Source organism: Apium graveolens, chromosome 4 (assembly GCF_009905375.1).
Source record: "Apium graveolens cultivar Ventura chromosome 4, ASM990537v1, whole genome shotgun sequence".
In the NCBI taxonomy this organism is placed as follows: domain Eukaryota; kingdom Viridiplantae; phylum Streptophyta; class Magnoliopsida; order Apiales; family Apiaceae; genus Apium; species Apium graveolens.
This window is the reverse complement of record NC_133650.1, coordinates 62,497,425-62,515,337: the sequence shown is the minus strand read 5'-3', so window position 1 is coordinate 62,515,337 and position 17,913 is coordinate 62,497,425.

The window sequence follows — 17,913 nt, the reverse complement described above, 5'->3', positions numbered from 1 at the left end:
AACGGGTAGTTCGTTATCTGAAAGGGAGTATATTTCATGGCTTACTACTCAAAAGAAATGTTCCATTAAGCTTAACTGGATTCAGTGATGCAGACTGGGGAGGTAATAAAGATGACTTATCTTCAACTACTGCTTATGTGATTTATGTGGGATCTAATATTGTTTCATGGAATTCTTCCAAGAAATGCACAGTTGCGCTTCATCTACCGAAGCTGAATATCGTGTCCTTGCTCATGCTTCAGCTGAAATGCAATGGATTCAGAATCTACTTCTTGAACTTGGCGGGTCCTTTGCGCAGCCTCCTACTATCCATTGTGACAACATTGGAGCCACTTACCTTAGTGCTAATCCCGTATTTCATTCTCGGATGAAACACCTCACATTGGATTATCACTTTGTTCGGCAGCAAGTTCAAGCTGGTAAACTGAAAGTTTGCTACATTTCTACATAAGATCAGCTCGCTGATGCTATGACCAAACCTCTCTCTGCACAACGTTTCCTGCTTTTGTGAAACAAGATTGGCGTCTCTGATGGATCCTCCATCTTGCTGGGGCGCAACAGCTAGTAGTAATCATATCCCTGAAGATCAGTGTTATCCCTACAATCATGGAACTAATTATAATTATATATATATGCATATCTTATGTATTCATTCATGTAATATTTGTTAGGATATCTGATCCACAATCAGTGGAATTCCTCAAGATATACCCTGGGCTACATGTATAAATACATATATAGGCATCAATAAATATTAATCCAAAACCTTTTACTATGTAGGACCTCTCACCTGTTTCCTCAAGCTTATGGTGTGGATTTTTGTTGCAAAGTTTTTTACCGAGCCTTTCAGACACACTCATACTTATTTCTGTTTGGTTAGGCTTCTACGTTCGTGGCTTCGTCTTCTAGAAACTGCCTACATACCTCAATTTATAAGAGATCAAGTCCCTTGTGTAGTTCTCAATATCGTTTATCCCGTTTATGGTGAGATTAGCCTTGTTTTCTACGTATATCTTATGTACATTGAGTATAACTCAGGTTTCTAGTCGAATCAGGAATGTGGAAGCGGAATTTGGAAGCTTATTTTATTATCATGCATTTACGTTGTTTATCTGTTAATTTGAAGTTAATAATATGTTAAAGACATAAATATGTGTCGGGGAGATGTTCTCCTCGAAAGTGGGAGGTTGTCCTCTTAAATTGTGACTTAGTGCCCTGCTTTTGTGAGCCCTATTTAGTAGCGTCTTCCGGGATCATGTCCCTAGATGCTATGGATTAGGCGGGTTCGGTCCGGAGCTATCTCTTGTAATTGTAATGCTTGGCTTATTGACTAACCGATAATCAATATCGGTTGTCCTTAACACCTTAAAAGCCCCTCAAATTATCATGCAGCATTGGATCTTATACTCTCTATGGGGCCTAAATCTAAACATATGCACGATTTTGGTCACAATAAGTTCAACTCTTTCTCAGCAAATTTTTTAGTTGAGTGACATTGTTATGTAAAAATATAATTTGCATAAGAAAATTATTTGATTTTTCTATCGTGATAAATTTATATAAGAGTAAGATTTGAAACTTAGAAGAAAAGAAGGTCCTAGTAGTTATCTTATAAATATTATAAAATATAGTGTCATAATAATTTAGGACATTTACAAACATGAATTTCAACCATAATTCTTATTTATATGCATTATTATTATTGTAATACTAATATATTTGAAATATAATAATGGAGTGAAGAGAAAAGAAGTGTGCAAAAAATGTAATAATATTTTTTTGTTATTAAAAGTAAAATATCGTTTAACTATAATAGCCTTAAAAATAGGGTATTTAAGAAGTCGACCACATCATTGTAATAGTTAGATGCCCTGAGTTTCGATTTAGGAAAATCATGTGATCTATTCAAGTTGCTCTTGTTATAAAAAGTAATTTCGTTATGTAAGGTTAAATTTTCAAATAAAAAGCATATAAACACACGAGAATTCAAATTTTTGCAAGGATAAAATATTGCAAAATTACTTTATAGGTTTAAACATGCCTAATCATCCTAATATTGTAATTCTGAACTTGACAACACTCAATTATACAACAAAAATATGAATTAGACATCAGAAGTTTTCCAGAACCGTTGTGAAAGTTCGTCTTAGACATCGGGTAAAAACCGATGTCTATGTAAAAATACTTTTAACATCACTGACGAAGACATCACTCATTTTTTACAAAGATATCGATTTTTACCCGATATCTAAGGAAAAATATCTAGTAGTGAACCTATCAGTCTTAAAATTCCTCTTAAAAATTGTAGATACTTTTCTAGGGGTTCTCCCCACTTTATAGTGAAAATTTGCGGTTTTTTTGATGAAATTTTATTTATTAAGAATCAAAACTTGAGAAAAGAATTTGTCAAGCATAATTTGGGCTTGGACCCTTAACTTCCTAAACTTGTTAAAATAAAATTCTAAACAATTATGGGGTTGATGAAAGAGTATTTGGGCCTAAAGTGGAATTGGAATGTGAACTTTAACTAATAATTTCATCATTTTATAAGCCTTAGACCAGATTACCAAATAGGCATGAATATAGTTGTGTATTTGCAAGGAAGTCCGGGTAGACAAAAAGAAGAGACACACAAACACTCAAAAAATGAGTTTTATTGAAAAATCGATAAAATTGAACAAAAATAAAGGGTGATATGGATAAAAAAAATATCATAAAGACATAATAAATGTCTCATTAATTATACTTGTAATTCATGTCCAAAACCCAATAAAGACCAGCATGATCAAGGCATGTCACAGACTGAAAATGGCTCAGGTCCTCAAAATCCACAAACGAATGTTATTCACGGACAAGGCTCAATACAGTTGAAGACTAGAGACAGGACGTCCAAATTGGACACTAATTCCCACAAGGAAGGATCTAGAATACGCGGCCTTACACGAGTCCTAATTATCATCTAAGTTGGAGACTTGTCCACCAAGTCTCCCAACCCAAGTATAAACCTAGACTCACCTCTATATAAAGGGCTCTACCTGTAATATCCCATATTTTCAAATATTATTATTATTATGATTTGGAATTATTTATGTGAATTTTGGTGAATTATCTGATAATTTGAATTGATGTTTGGGTATTTATACGTGATATTATTTGAGTATTTGAATTTTTATATGTCCAGAATAAAATATAGATAATTGTGATATTTTTCTGGTAATTTTTGGAGTGTTATATGATTTTATAATGATTTATGTATTTATTAATTATTTTCTGAATAATTACAAAACTATTTTATAAAGCCGGGAATCTTTCAACCTCAACTGTTTTTGCGTTTTTACAACCCGAAACTCTTCCGAAAACTCCTTCCTAACCTAATCTGATAATTCCGGACATTTTCTGTGTTTTGACTTTTTCGATCCGGATTACGGTTTGACCCGTGCGCGGCCTGGCGCAATATTTTCGATACGACAATCATTTCGGTAATCAATAAAAACCCGTATTCTGGAGAGACGAGATATTTTACATTATTTTCGTATATGGTGTTTTGTAAAAAGCTCGGTTTTAATAATTATCCAATTCTGGTATTAAATTGTATCGTTTTAATAGTTATTTAGCGGCTAAGTAATCTATTTTCGGACCGTTTTGCAGTTACTTAGCGGCTAAGCAACAAATTTATCGATCCAATATGATCCAATGCGTACCAATATTCTACAAGTATAAATAGTTTTTTTTATTAATAATTAGTATTAAAAATCAGTTTTTATTTTATTTTTCAGAAAAATAGATTTTTCTCTCAAGAACTAGGGTTAGGGTTTTGATTTGTTCTTGAAGATCAAAGTAGATTTGGGTATGATTCTGTGGTCCAAATCACAAGTATGAATATCCGTTTTGAAGCCCTTGATCCTCTCTATCATATTCTGCCATCAATTTGATCAAACGACTGGTAATTTTCAAACCCGATTTATAGGGTTTATAAGTCGAATTAGGGCTTTTTGATTTAAGGGTTATGGGGTGATTTTGATGTTTGATTAAGCTTCTTTGTCAAATTTGCTATCGATTCATATATTTTAGTGTATCAAACGATTCCCGGAGTGGCATATTCGAGTTCATAAAAATTGTTGAATTTTTGAGTTGATTTTCTATTCTTATTGCTGAATAATTGTTAATATGATTACATGGGTTAGATTGCATGTTTGATAAGCTTCAATTTCATATATATAACGTTAAATTTGGTGACGTTTTGGGGTCTGGCCGGATTTTACTCAAGCTCACCGGCGTTGCTCGAATTTTTGGCCAGAGTTGTTGAATTCTTGATCGTTAGTAACTATAATTGTTAGTTCTGAGATGCTGGTATCGTATTAAGCGAATTTGGCATATAAACGAACTCGGTCTAAGGCGTTATACCCATGAACGGAGTCTGGCCGGAAAACGGAGCTCCGGTGGCCGGTTTTCTGATTTTCCAGATTCCGGTCCATGTTCTTGTTTTCCGGTGACCCGTTTCCTTGACCCGGTCCAACCCGTTTTACTCTTGATCTGACCCGCTTTTGATCTGATTTCCCCCAAACCTTATTCCTATCAACTGTTTTTGGATTTTTCCTTTTTAAGTAATTCAAAAATCTTATTTTTAATTTCTGAAAATTTATTTTTATTTTGAAAATCATTATTTTAATTCTGAAAATTTATTTTTAATTCAAAAATAAATCCAAATTATTTAGTTAATTAATTTTAGTTGATATTTAAATTATTTAATTAGTCAATTAATTTAAATATTAATTGATTAATTAATTTAATTAGTTATTAATTAATTTTAATTGATTATTTAATTAGATTTAATTAATTATTCTTGATTTAAAAAAAATCTGAAAAATAGTTTCGAGCTTTAAAATATTATTTTAAATTATTTTCCAGGCTCGATAATCCTTATAAAATTATTTTAGGGTGTTCGAGCTGTATTATTTAATTATTAAATGATCCGGAGACCCGTTTTAATTCCGAAAAATGTTCAAAAATTCATAATAAATCAACCGCTTGACCGTTTAATACGAAACGAACGCTTCCAGACTCAGAAAAATATTCCGCTTTCATTAAAAATACTTTCGAGACCCAAACTCTTTTGTTTCAAAAGGGTCATTTGATTCACGAGTCATTCTGAGTCGATTATTAATCGAAAAATCATATTTTTGACCCGATTTCCGTTTTAAACGTACCGAGTCGACCCTTTTGACGAACTGAGTCATATGTGATATGCATTATGTGATACGTAGATTATGTGCTTACGTGCTATGTGAATTATGTGCATATGTGGGTCAAGAATCCCGTGTTTGGCTGATATAATTATGTGTGGGCTATCGTATGGGTCGACGATAGGCTTTTGACGCGCAGTTCGTCGAGTGATTATCGTTTAGGCGATTAAAGTGTATCTTTTAATTATAGATGCAGATCGTTCAAGTTGATCAGGACAAGACGTTGGATAAAGAATGATATGGAATGGCATTGGATATCTGGCTTCTAGCAATCGCAGGAGCAACATATTGATGGAGTGTTGAAAAGAAAGATGGTGATGTTTTGAGACAGAATGTCAGAATAGATGCGTCTTTACGAGGGTGACTAACTACTAAAACCCAAAGGCAAGTATCCCTATCATCACTTGTTGTTCAAGTGATATTTAGTTTAAATCTTATCATGCAAGTATTGCTTTCCCTGTTCAGTTCGTAATAGATAAATGTTTTACATATCGCTGAATTATATAATTCTATTTATGCAAATACTCATCTACTATTATGTTTAGAATAGTCAAGTGATTTTACTTATCCAATTATCGGATTTGTAAATGTTTTGGATTTTGAGAAAAACGATTTGGTTGCGAATATTCCTACCCAAGAATTGGGGGAATAAAATTATTTCGGGTGTCGAGTATCATGACCCCATTTCAATAAAAGGTTTTAAGATTGAATCATAATTGCGTAAGTGACCGGGACAGACGGTCCAGCGAAGGGCTATTTCTAAGTGCCATATGAAATATTATGACACAACTTTTGCCACAGGTAGGTATATTGCCTTTTATTTGAGTACTCGTGTTTTTGGGGTCACGTTTCTATGAATCATGACCTTGTGCTATCACACGGGCTGATTAGCATGTGATAGTACGTCCGTCGGAGGATGATCCTAATCTAAATTATCATATCGTTTTTGATATTCATAAAATAAATGATTTATCAACTGTTTCTGTTTTGGAATTATGGTAAAATGCGGTTTTGATTCAAATTGTGATTTATGCTGATACTTATGTTGTTGTTAAATATCAAAGGTGGTATTAGTATAGATGATTGATGTTAACTTCCCTATTTTAGCGCGGGTTGGTTGTGAGAATCAAAGGTCGTATTGATATCTAATTTGATATGACAGCAAAATAAGTATTAATTTGAAGAGTTCGGTTTTGAGTAAAGTTTATGATTCAATCCATAATCATTGTTTCTTGTTATTGTGGTTTACGATATTTCCGTAAACACTGTTTTACAAGTTTTATTCTCGTCAAGATTCAAAATATTACTGAAGCATTTCACTCAAAAATATCAAAATGGTTTTGAATACGATTAAGGAATCAATTCTGAGGTTCCTCCACTAGAATTTTATGATTCAACAATTATGATTTTAAATGTTCTGCGCTGATGCAGATGTCGGTTTTATATCAAAACAACCATATATATTATAATAAACTTGCTGAGCATTTCTTCCTCTCATACTTGTCTGTTTTTAAATTTAACCTCCAGTGAGGATTAGCTTGCGCTGTTTAGCTGCGTAATTCGAGGAAGCAAAGAAGAAGCTTTTGGAAGGTGGTTGGTCCAGGGTTTGCGGGCTAGTGTAAGTTTTATTATGTAAAGTTGTTTATATTATATTATATTATAGTTGTATATTTTATTTGGGCATAGTGTACTTCAATTTGAAGTTATACTAGTGGGTTTAGTTTTGAGTTGGAATTTATTGAAAAGAGTTTTAAAAGAAAGCGAAAAATTTATTGGTGGAATTTGGATATCTTGTTTCTAGAACTGTAACCTTAAAAGATCTTGGATTAATTTGGGGTCATTTATGATAAATATCTTCCACTGGCATTTAATTATTAATTTAAAAGGTTAATTTGGATTGAAGTTTTATAGTGACGACCAAATCCTCTGACCCCGAATTTGGGGGCGTTACACTACCCCCTAACCTAAAACTACGTTTTGGCTTGATTCTCTATAATATCGAAATAACGAAAGGATATCTTTGATATATTATTTATTTTGGTATTTGTAAGATTAAATATAAAATTTAAATACACGTAGATCATCTCCATTAGAATATGAATTTAATTGATCCAAATCAAAGTCAAATGGTCAAACTAGCAAAATTATTTTCAAGTATATTTATATAATAGATATAAATATAAAAAAGATACTCCATTATTCTGAACTATCAAAATTATATCTTTTATGGAATATATCTTTAAGGAGAAATGATCAAAGAAGAAATATCAAGACATGATATTTTTTAGATCTCTGTTGCAACATCAATAAGGCAACAAACTCGAAAAAGAATATATCAAAAATATTCTTTAGAGAATTAATGCTATATCAAAAATATTTTACTCTTCGCTCTAAAATATATTTTTACATCCATCAAAAAAGTTTTTATTCAGAATTTATTAATATTCATGATTGAAATATTAATATCCAATTTTATAACTCATTTCATGTATACTTGACGTAATTTTCTCTTGTTTCATAAAATCAGCATTTCTCGGAGAAAATTATTTAAAAATACTCAAACATATTTCCTACCATCTAAATATAGTTTATATATTAGGAAATATATTTTAAGTATTTATTCAATTCAAAACTTTGGTCAAAAAATCCATCTCTTTCGCTTCAAGACCAGTTGTATTTTACTCGGAAGAAAAGGCTGACAAAACCATTTTAAATATTGATAAAATACTTCTGTTAGGTCACACAACACTGTAGAAGGGGATTGAATACAGTGTTAATACAATAAAATCGATTTAACACAAGTATGTAACAAAGATCAAGTATATTGAATAAATTATGTTACAATAAGAACTGTTGTTCTCTCTCAATGATGAACAAATATCACTAAGAGCTGCTAGGTTACAATGTATAATCTTCTCGATAATGATAACACATATAGTGTAAACCCAAAGTCTGTGTTTATATAGTACACAGTTACAAGATAACTTCTAATTGATATGCAATATAATTCTGTCTCCTAAAATATATCAATCAGATATCTTCTACAAGTCTTCCAGTCTTCTAACTCTTTCCATGCATATCTTCTTTTATTTAATCTCGATCTTCTACTGTAAATCAGCTTCCTTCCTTATATGAAAGTCTTCCCACACTTAAGTTCTAATATGACCTTAAGTTCTGATATTAAGTTCTGATTTCAGTAAGTCCTGATATGTCCTGTTTGTTAAGATATGAAAACTAAACATGAATCATATTAGACATGACATCTCAAATATATCTAACAATCTCCCCAACTTGTAAATTATGCTAAATATACAAGTTAATAGATTTGATGATGGCAAAAATATTTAAGTATAAATGCAAATAAGAGTTTAATTAAATAACTAACTACAACTTACAGTCCTTGTAGCTTTTACCAATCTCACTGAGTCAATCTGAATCCATAATGATTCTTGACAAAGCTTGATATCAGCTTTTCTTCTTTAATCCTCAGGACTTGAGAGAGTGTATTCTTGACTTACTTCATCTCTTCATCTTGACTTCCAATCTGATAGATTGCAGTCTTTAAAGCAGAGATATGGTTTCTTTCTAAACCATCATTCAGTCTTATTACCCTAGGATGAGAAGAATCTTCATTGTAGCATAGATATTTCCCTTTCATAAATTACTTCAAGCTTAGCAGAATTCTTCTTCATTGGAATTTCACTTTCATCATCTTCAACAATATTTGGAATGTATTCTGTAACTCTTGATCCATAAATTCTTGCTTTATCTCTGATGGTCTTAATATGAAATTTAACCATCTCCTGGTAATATCAGACTTTATCTCTAAAAGGTAATGAAAGAATTGAATTTCTTTCAGTGATTTATTCAGCACATCTGATTCTGACATCTGATATGTCCTTTCATCTTCAAGAAATAGAATCAGATTTTTCTTTACATTGTGCTTGTCATAAGCATCCAATACCACTTGAACAGAGATAACCTTATTAAGGTGTTTCCGTGTAACATCTTCAAGAGGTCTGTCAGTCAATAAAAATGGATCTCTAGTAGCAACTTCAACTCATGTCTTAATCTTTGCTTCATCAGAACCTAGTCCAGCCCTGTCTCTTGGTTCTCTAGCATTTAACCCAATAGTCATGAGAGTAGACATCAATTGGATTTTCTTTGGATCTGATGGTTTGAAATTTTTCCACAGAAGTTTCTTTTTATCAGCTACTTTCATTTTGTCTAAATCAACTTGAGCACTGTCAGAGGTTGACTTGATGACTTTATCAGAACTTGCTGTTTCTGTTATAGCTTGCAATTCTTCACTCTGAACAACTTGAGCCTTGTCAGAGGTTGTCTTTGATTCTTCAAAAATCTTCTTTTTTTTCAGAGTTTGAACATCTTTATCTTCAGCAAGATTATCATCAGTAACTTGAACCATTTTGCACACTGACTTTATCAGCATTTGAGGAATTTTCATCTCCAGTGGCTTGATTGGTTCATCAATTTTTCCTTTCCCTTTGTCTTTGGGATCATTCTCAGATTGTGATCTTGTTTTGGGCTTTGATGCCTCAGTATGTGACTTCTCCTTGATCACAATGCCTTTTTCCTTAGGCCTTGGAGGTTTCTTTGCAACAGAAGCTTTTGGCTTTAGATTTGTCTTTTCAGCTTTTAATCTAGCTTCTTCCTCCTTGAGATTTTCTAAATCCATTCCTGGATTATGCTTCAGAAATAATCTTCTAGCAATTTCCTCATCAAGTGTCTAAATCTTGGGATCCTTGTAGTAGACTATAGTCTGCTTCCCCTTGAGCTTCAGAGTTTGCATAAACCTTTGAGAATCTTGACTTCCACCTTATATTAGAACGTCAGGCTTTGTCAAACTTTGCTAATTAGAACTTGATATCAAATTTTGAGTTTGAGTACTTGCTATCAGATTTTGAGTTTGAGCAGCTTCAGAACTTGTCTTCTTTTGAGTAGAAGATTTGCTTGCTTCAGTAATTAGTTTCCTTGAAGAAACCTTGTGCTCTACCCTTTACTTTAAACTTGACCTCTACCTTTGCTAGGGTTTTCCTGGTCATCAGCTTCATCATCTTTCTTCTTCAGTATTTGATCATTAGAGCATTTAGACTTAACTATCTTCTCCCCCTTTTTGGCATCATTTGATAGTAGGAGTGAGAGAAGAAATTCAACTGAAGTCTGGATCATATCCAATTGATCCTGTTGAGAAGCTTGATTAGCCAGGACCTCAAAGATTTGGGCATGTTGCTTTTCTTAAGCTTTCTCAATTGCTTCTACTTTCTCAAGTGTAACTCAGGATATGTCGATTCAAATTCAACATTTGTTTGTCAAATCAACACAAATTATTAGTAACCACAATTTTAATCAAAACAGTCATCAAGAAATATAGTTCAAGTAGATGAAGTAAATATTAACAGGTTTCAATGAGAACATTCACATGCACATAATACGAGATAAAAAAAGACTAAATCTTGCAATCAAAAGAAATTTCATTAAAATATCAAAATAGTACATTTTATGAAATTTGTAGATTACATGCAAAAGATTACAAGAGAATCCTAGTCTAAGATTATTTCCTCATGCTGCTGACAACTAGCACTGCAAGACGGATGATCCGTTCTTGCTGAAGAAAAGCCTCTCTCCATTCTTCTTCCAAGCGATCAAGATGGAGTTGATAGTCCATCTCAAAGAACAAGAGATTTGTTCGAACCTCTTGTGGAACCAAGTTCCATATCTCATCAGGAATGGCAGTGACGTTCCATTCTTGTTCCCAGTCACCACAACTGAACTCGAGGTTGAAGTTTTCATAGTTCATAAACATGTTTACAAGAACCATTTTTATGAAGGAAGAAAATGGTGAGAATTAAAAGAGAGAGAATGATTTTGTGTGAGAATAGAAGATGATATGTCTGAGATGAAATGTCAGTTAAATAGCCAATGGAATATCAAGGGACTAGAGGACTGATTAATGACTAAGTGTGGAGTTAACTTAATGAGCGTCTCCCTAGACCAATGTGTAATAATTTAGGCAATATTTGAACAGTCAAAAGTTAAAGCAGGAGTTAATGGGCACGGAAAATAAGTAACAATTACCGTGGACATCCAGTTTTTTAAGACAAACACGTTTACCACTAACCCAAATGATTATGACTGTTTTTATCTCACCTAATTATATTCTGATTAAATATGACCGTTTCAGTATTTACCACAAATAAGTCAAGTAAAGGATAATGTCACGTAAGCATCAGAGTTTCCATCAGGATTTAATATCAGAACTTGACTATTATCAGATTTTAACAGTCATCAGAACATGGCTTCTGTACTCAAAAAGTGAATGTCTATTTCTGTGATTCTTCATACAAATACTGACTTGTTTCTTCAGAGTTTAATCATCAGAACTTCCATTAGAACTTGTCCTCAGAATTTATGCATATGACACTTAACTGTTTGTCAAAAACAACTTGATCACCACAGTAATTGTCATTATTCATATGGAGTGAGAGTGTGTGCATTAGAAGAATATCAGATAAAGATTAAAGTCTGATAAACTTCAGTACATCTTCGAAATAAGGCATAACTAAGAAAAATGCTTAAAATCTGTCATTAATAATGAATTCTACTATAGGATAAATTTGTGCATAAGTCCACCTCAACTGTTTGTGCTCATTTTATGCATCTTTTAGAATTCTTTTTCACAGTGGCTCCTCAGTGTAAATGAGTCACAACTGCTATCAGAATTTATGCTATTATCAGAGTATTATTCCAGTAATCAGAGAATATGAAAAGTCACCAAGAAAAAATTTGCTTTTCTAATGCATATTACTTAATACCAGCAATACACTTGGGTCTTTCCTTCCACATATTTACTCTAGATCTCAAAGGAGTACCTGACTTTAATTTTCTTTTCTTTTCTTCATATAAGTGAGGCTTATCAGCATTTAGGTTATCCTTAAGATTTACTGACATCAGAATTTGACAGATAAGAAGCAAGAATCTAGTTTGTGACTTAGTAATAAGATACACAAAGTAAATTTGACTCTGCTCAAAATCAGAATTTGCTTGTGTTAATGAATTTCCAAATAAACAACTAATTCAGACATGAGATTTCTAATATGTTAAAGACTACTAGGTCAGTATCTAGCACAGTAATCCTCATTAGATTGAATAGTCACAGAACATTCAAATCACTATCAGAGTATATAGATCCACATCAAATAACAATCAGCATTTAATGTATTTCAATTTAAGCATAGATTACATAAAGATAAGACAATCTGTAAACACTGATCATAAAGTCTGATGTATGAGAAAAAAACTAAGCAGATTTAGAGAAAGAACTGTTAGGAACAAAGCATGCGCTAATTGAATCACGCAAGTATACGCGTTCGCTAGTAATATAGAATGATTTCTAGTTCTTTCCCACAGAGACTCTGACTAATTATATTTAATTAACACTTACTAACCAATGTATGATTACTCTTCAATGTCAAGACAATAACAATTAAGGTTGATTAACTAATATTAACTACGAGAATTAAACACTAAAATTATCAATATTAAACACACATGAGATCATAACTTCATTAATACTTTATTCAATAGTTATTGTTATTATTCTTAGCATGTAGTGGTGATGATATTATTCGAACAACACGAAAATGATAAACGCCAACTTTCGTTGTACGAATACCATTCTACCAAGCATCCACAATTAAGATAGAAGTTGAATAAGCATCAATTATATTGAGACCTTATATGTCTACAGAATTTGACAACATAACGATTTAAGCGCAAGTTATTCATGATGATTATACAGGGCAAGTAAAATGGTTAGAGTTACCCACTAATCATGCATACAATACATGAGCCTATGCTAACATGACAAGTTTTAAATCTCAAGATTCATTGTCGCTTTACAAGAGATTAACACGCTATCTTATATGTTCGCGACGCACATAAGACGAATAAGCACAACCTATGCTAGATATCATACAATCACCACATACCAAGGTATTAAACAATTAACTAAAGAAATCCATAGTAAATCCACTATGACCCCATGATCACGATTAGCCCATGATAGAACTCATTGTCACCATGGATTCATATGAAAACATGAAAAATAGTGTACGTCACAAGAGTATTAAGGTTCAAAGAGTAAAGAAAACTAGCATCCACTGTTATAACGAATGAAAAGAATCACAAGATAAACGTATGCTTCCACTTCTTCGTTGTTGCATGCTAAAACGGTCTTCTTGATCTTCTCTCCTTGTTACTTGTTCTTCAAAACGTCTCCCAAGATTACTTATATAAGAGTCCACAAGAAACAGCAGTCGTAGAAGCCCAATAGAACTCGAATTAGAAATTCCAGAATCTGAAATTCCGACCCCAGGCGGCCGCCTCCAATCTCCACACGGGCGCCTGCTCACCAGGCGGTCGCCTGCTCTTTCCAGGCGGGCGCCTGCATGCCTTCTGGAAAATTCTCAGGTTTGCTTCTGATTTTGCTGAATTCTTCGCACAACTCCCTGCAACTGATCCCATGTACTTCCCTTAGCCTATTTTGATGATATTCTCCTGTACAGACAAGTCATACCCTGAAATGCAAAAACACTCAAAAACACATTAAATACACAAAATACTCGAGTTCAAGACACCGATCCAAGCCATTACAAGATGCTCTAAGTGGTATAAAATGCCACTTATCAAGAACCTGAAACCATTCCAAGTTCATTTACCAGTCTTGTAAAAGTAGCTTCATATAGTGGTTTTGTGAAAATATCTGCTAGTTGTTGATCTGTTTGAACAAAATGCAATTCCACTATACCTTCCATCACATGTTCCCTTATGAAATGGTACCTTATGTTGATGTGCTTTGTCATTGAGTATTAAACTGGATTACCTGTCATAGAAATAGCACTTTGATTATCACAGTAAATAGGTATTTTAGAAAATTCTAACCCATATTCTGCTTCTGCAGTTGATGTGGAAATTGATTTCTGTTTCTTGCTAAACCAAGAAACCAATCTGCCTCCAAGAAATTGTCAGCTTCCACTTATGCTTTTCCTGTCTATTTTGCATCCTGCAAAATCTGCATCTGAGTGACCTATTAGCTTAAAATCTGATTCTCTAGGATACCACAATCCTAGATCAGCTGTACCCTTGAGGTACTTGAAAATTCTTTTCACAGCTATTAAATGAGGTTCTCTTGGATTAGGCTGAAATCTTGCACAAAGACAGGTAGCATACATGATATCAGGTCTACTAGCAGTTAAATAGAGTAATGAGCCAATCATACCTCTGTAGTAAGTAATATATACCGATGAACCAACATCTTTATCTAACTTGGTTGCAGTGGCCATGGGAGTGGATGCAGTTGAACAGTCTTGCATTCCAAATTTCTTCAGTAAATTTCTGGTGTACTTGTATTGACATATAAAAGTACCTTCCTCATTTTGCTTGACTTGAAGTCCCAGAAAATAACTAAGTTCTCCCATCATACTCATTTGATATCTTGACTGCATTAACTTTACAAACCTTTCACAGAGTTTGGCATTTGTAGAACTAAATATGATATTATCAACATATATCTGTACCAAAAGTAAGTCCTTTCCATGGTTGAGGTAGAACAGAGTTTTATCAATTGTACCTCTGTGAAATCCACTTTCCAGAAGGAATTGAGCTAAAGTCTCATACCATGCTCTTGGAGTTTACTTAAGGCCATAAAGTGCTTTGCCAAGCCTGTAGACATGTTTTGGAAATTTTGAATCTACAAAGCTTGGAGGTTGTTCCACATAAACCTCTTCTTCCAATTCTCCATTGAGAAAAGCACTTTTCACATCCATTTGAAAGACTTTAAACTTTTTGTGAGCAGCATAAGCCAAAAAGATTCTTATGGCTTCCAATCTAGCAACTGGTGCAAATGTTTCATCATAATCAATACCCTCCTGTTGAGAGTAGCCTTTAGCAACCAGCCTTGCTTTGTTCCTTGTAATTATGCCATCACTGTCAGTTTTATTTCTGAACACCCACTTTGTGCCAACAACAGATCTGTTCTTTGGTCTTGGCACTAGGGTCCAGACTTTATTTCTTTCAAATTCATTTAACTCTTCATGCATTGCTTGCACCCAATTAACATCTTGAAGAGCTTCTTCCACTTTCTTTGGTTCAGTCTGAGATAAAAAAGAATGATAGAGACATTCATTTGATGTTACAGTTCTAGTTCTGACACCTACTTCAGGATCTCCAATTATTAAGTCAGGTGTATGTGATTTGTTCCACTTCCTTGCAGATAGAAGTTGATTTCTAGAACTGGATCCTCCCCCATGATCCATGCTATCTCCATCAGCATTTTCTGATGCCCCCTGTAGTTATGCTCTTTGAGACTTCAGAATTTGAGTTAGATCCTTCAGGATTTGAAGAATCAGAGTTTCCAGAATTATCAGAATTTGGCTTATCAGAAGTTGATGAATCGGAACTTGAAGAGCCAGTGACAGGTTCTGATGCTTCTTGAGAGTATTGAATTGTGGTAGGATCTTCACTTCTTATAATTTTAACAGAATCTTTGACCAATTTATCCAACTCTTTGACATGATCAGTTAAAGTAGATGCAGTTTCATTCTTCTTGTGCAAGAAATACACCCAAGTGTATATTATGAACTCATCCACTATAACCATAGCATATTTCTTCTTTGTAATAGACATGATATTGACTGAACCAAATAGATCAACATGCAGTAGGTGATAAGGCTCAAGAATTGAAGATTCAGTTTTGCTCTTGAATGAAGATTTTCTTTGTTTTGCCTTTTGGCAAGAATCACAAAGGCCATCAGGAGCAAATACTGATTTTGGTAGTCCTCTCACAAGATCTTTCTTTACTAGCTCATTTATGTTGTCGAAATTTAAATGAGAGAGTCTTTTATGCCAATTTCAGCTTTCTTCAATTGATGCTCTACTCAACAGACAGATTGCAGAATCATCAGAACTTGTTGAAAGTCTGGCTTCATAAATGTTACCATGCCTATAACCTTTCAGAACCACTTTTCCCGTAGTATTGCTTACAACTTCACAATGTTCTTCAAAGAAATCTACATGATAACCTCTATCACAGATTTGACTAACACTTAGCAGATTGTGTTTAAGTCTTGAGATAAGAGCTACTGTTTCAATGATAACATTCCCAAGATTTATATTTCCATATCCCAGAGTTTTTCCCATTTTGCCATCTCCATAAGAAACTCCTGGGCCAGCTTTCTCCACAAAGTCTGATAACCGGGCTTTATTTCCAGTCATATGTCTGAAGATCCATTGTCCAGAACTAGGATATTTTTCCTGTTGCCCTGCAATCACAAAGACCATTAATGGTTAGTTTTAAGGACCCAGACTTGCTTGGATCCTTTGGCCTTTTATGTTTGTTAGCATTTGCAGCATATTTAATTTCAGAGTTTATGCTAACATGCTGTTTATCAGAACATATATCAGAATTTGCATCAGACTTTACACTAGAAGGAATAATACTAACTTTCTTTAAAACAGGTTTTATTTGATAATAATCATTATACAGACTACGATATTCCTTACAAGTATAAATGGAATGCCATAAACTACCACAATGAAAAAAAGGATTTTGTGGCTTAAACCTAACAGACTGACTCTTAACTCCTGATATAGGAGGTAAAGAGTTTATATCCTTATTCTTCCTGCAAAAAAAAGCAAGATGGTTAGAGTTTCCACAATTATAACATTTCTTTATAGGAGCATTAGGAACAGGCATATAATTATTACTTTTATTCACACCTTCCTTTCCATTCCTATTTTTCCTAGCTTCCTTTACCTTGTTGACATTTCTGATCTCTTTCAGCTTATGCTTAAGCTGCTTCTTTGTCATTAAGCCTATGTTAACCTCAGCTGGTTTATCCTGTTTCAATTTGTCAGAAGTTGACTTTTCCTGAACTTCTGTCACAAACTCTTTCATCTTTTCAGAATCAGACTTTACAGTTTTTGCTACAAACTTAACAGGATTTACCTTTGGCTTAGCAGTCTATTTAACAACAATTGGCTCAATTTGTTCAATCCCTTTTTCACTTTTATCATCTCCATAATCTAAGCCCTCTTTCCAGTTTCCACTACTTAATAAATTTTGAGTTGTTCTGCCAGAGTTAGTCTAAGTTTTGATAATCTCTCTTTCCTTTTCTAAGTCATATTTTAGAGATTCATTTAATTTTAACACTTCATCTCTAACATATAAATCATCATCTTTTTCTTTCTTAGTTTGATGAAGAAAAACTAACTCCTTTTCTAAATAATCATTTCTCTTTTTATAAACAAGATTTTCAGATGTTAATCTTTCACATGTTAAAGTATGATCTCTATAACTAATAAACATGGTTTTAAGATATAATCTCAACTCAATAATATCATCAGTATGGAAGGCATAAGTTGTTTGAGGTACCTTCAATTCAGCAGTTTCAGGATTGCTATCAACATTTGCCATCAGGGCATAGTTCACCTCCTGTTCAGAATCTGAAGTGTCTGTCCAACTTTTCTTCTTTGTGACAAGTGTCGTGCCTTTGTCACTTTTTCCTTTCTTGTAGTCAGGAGATATGTGGCCTCTTTTACCACAGTTGTAGCATTTGACATTTGAGTTGTCTCCTCTGTCAGACTTTCCTCC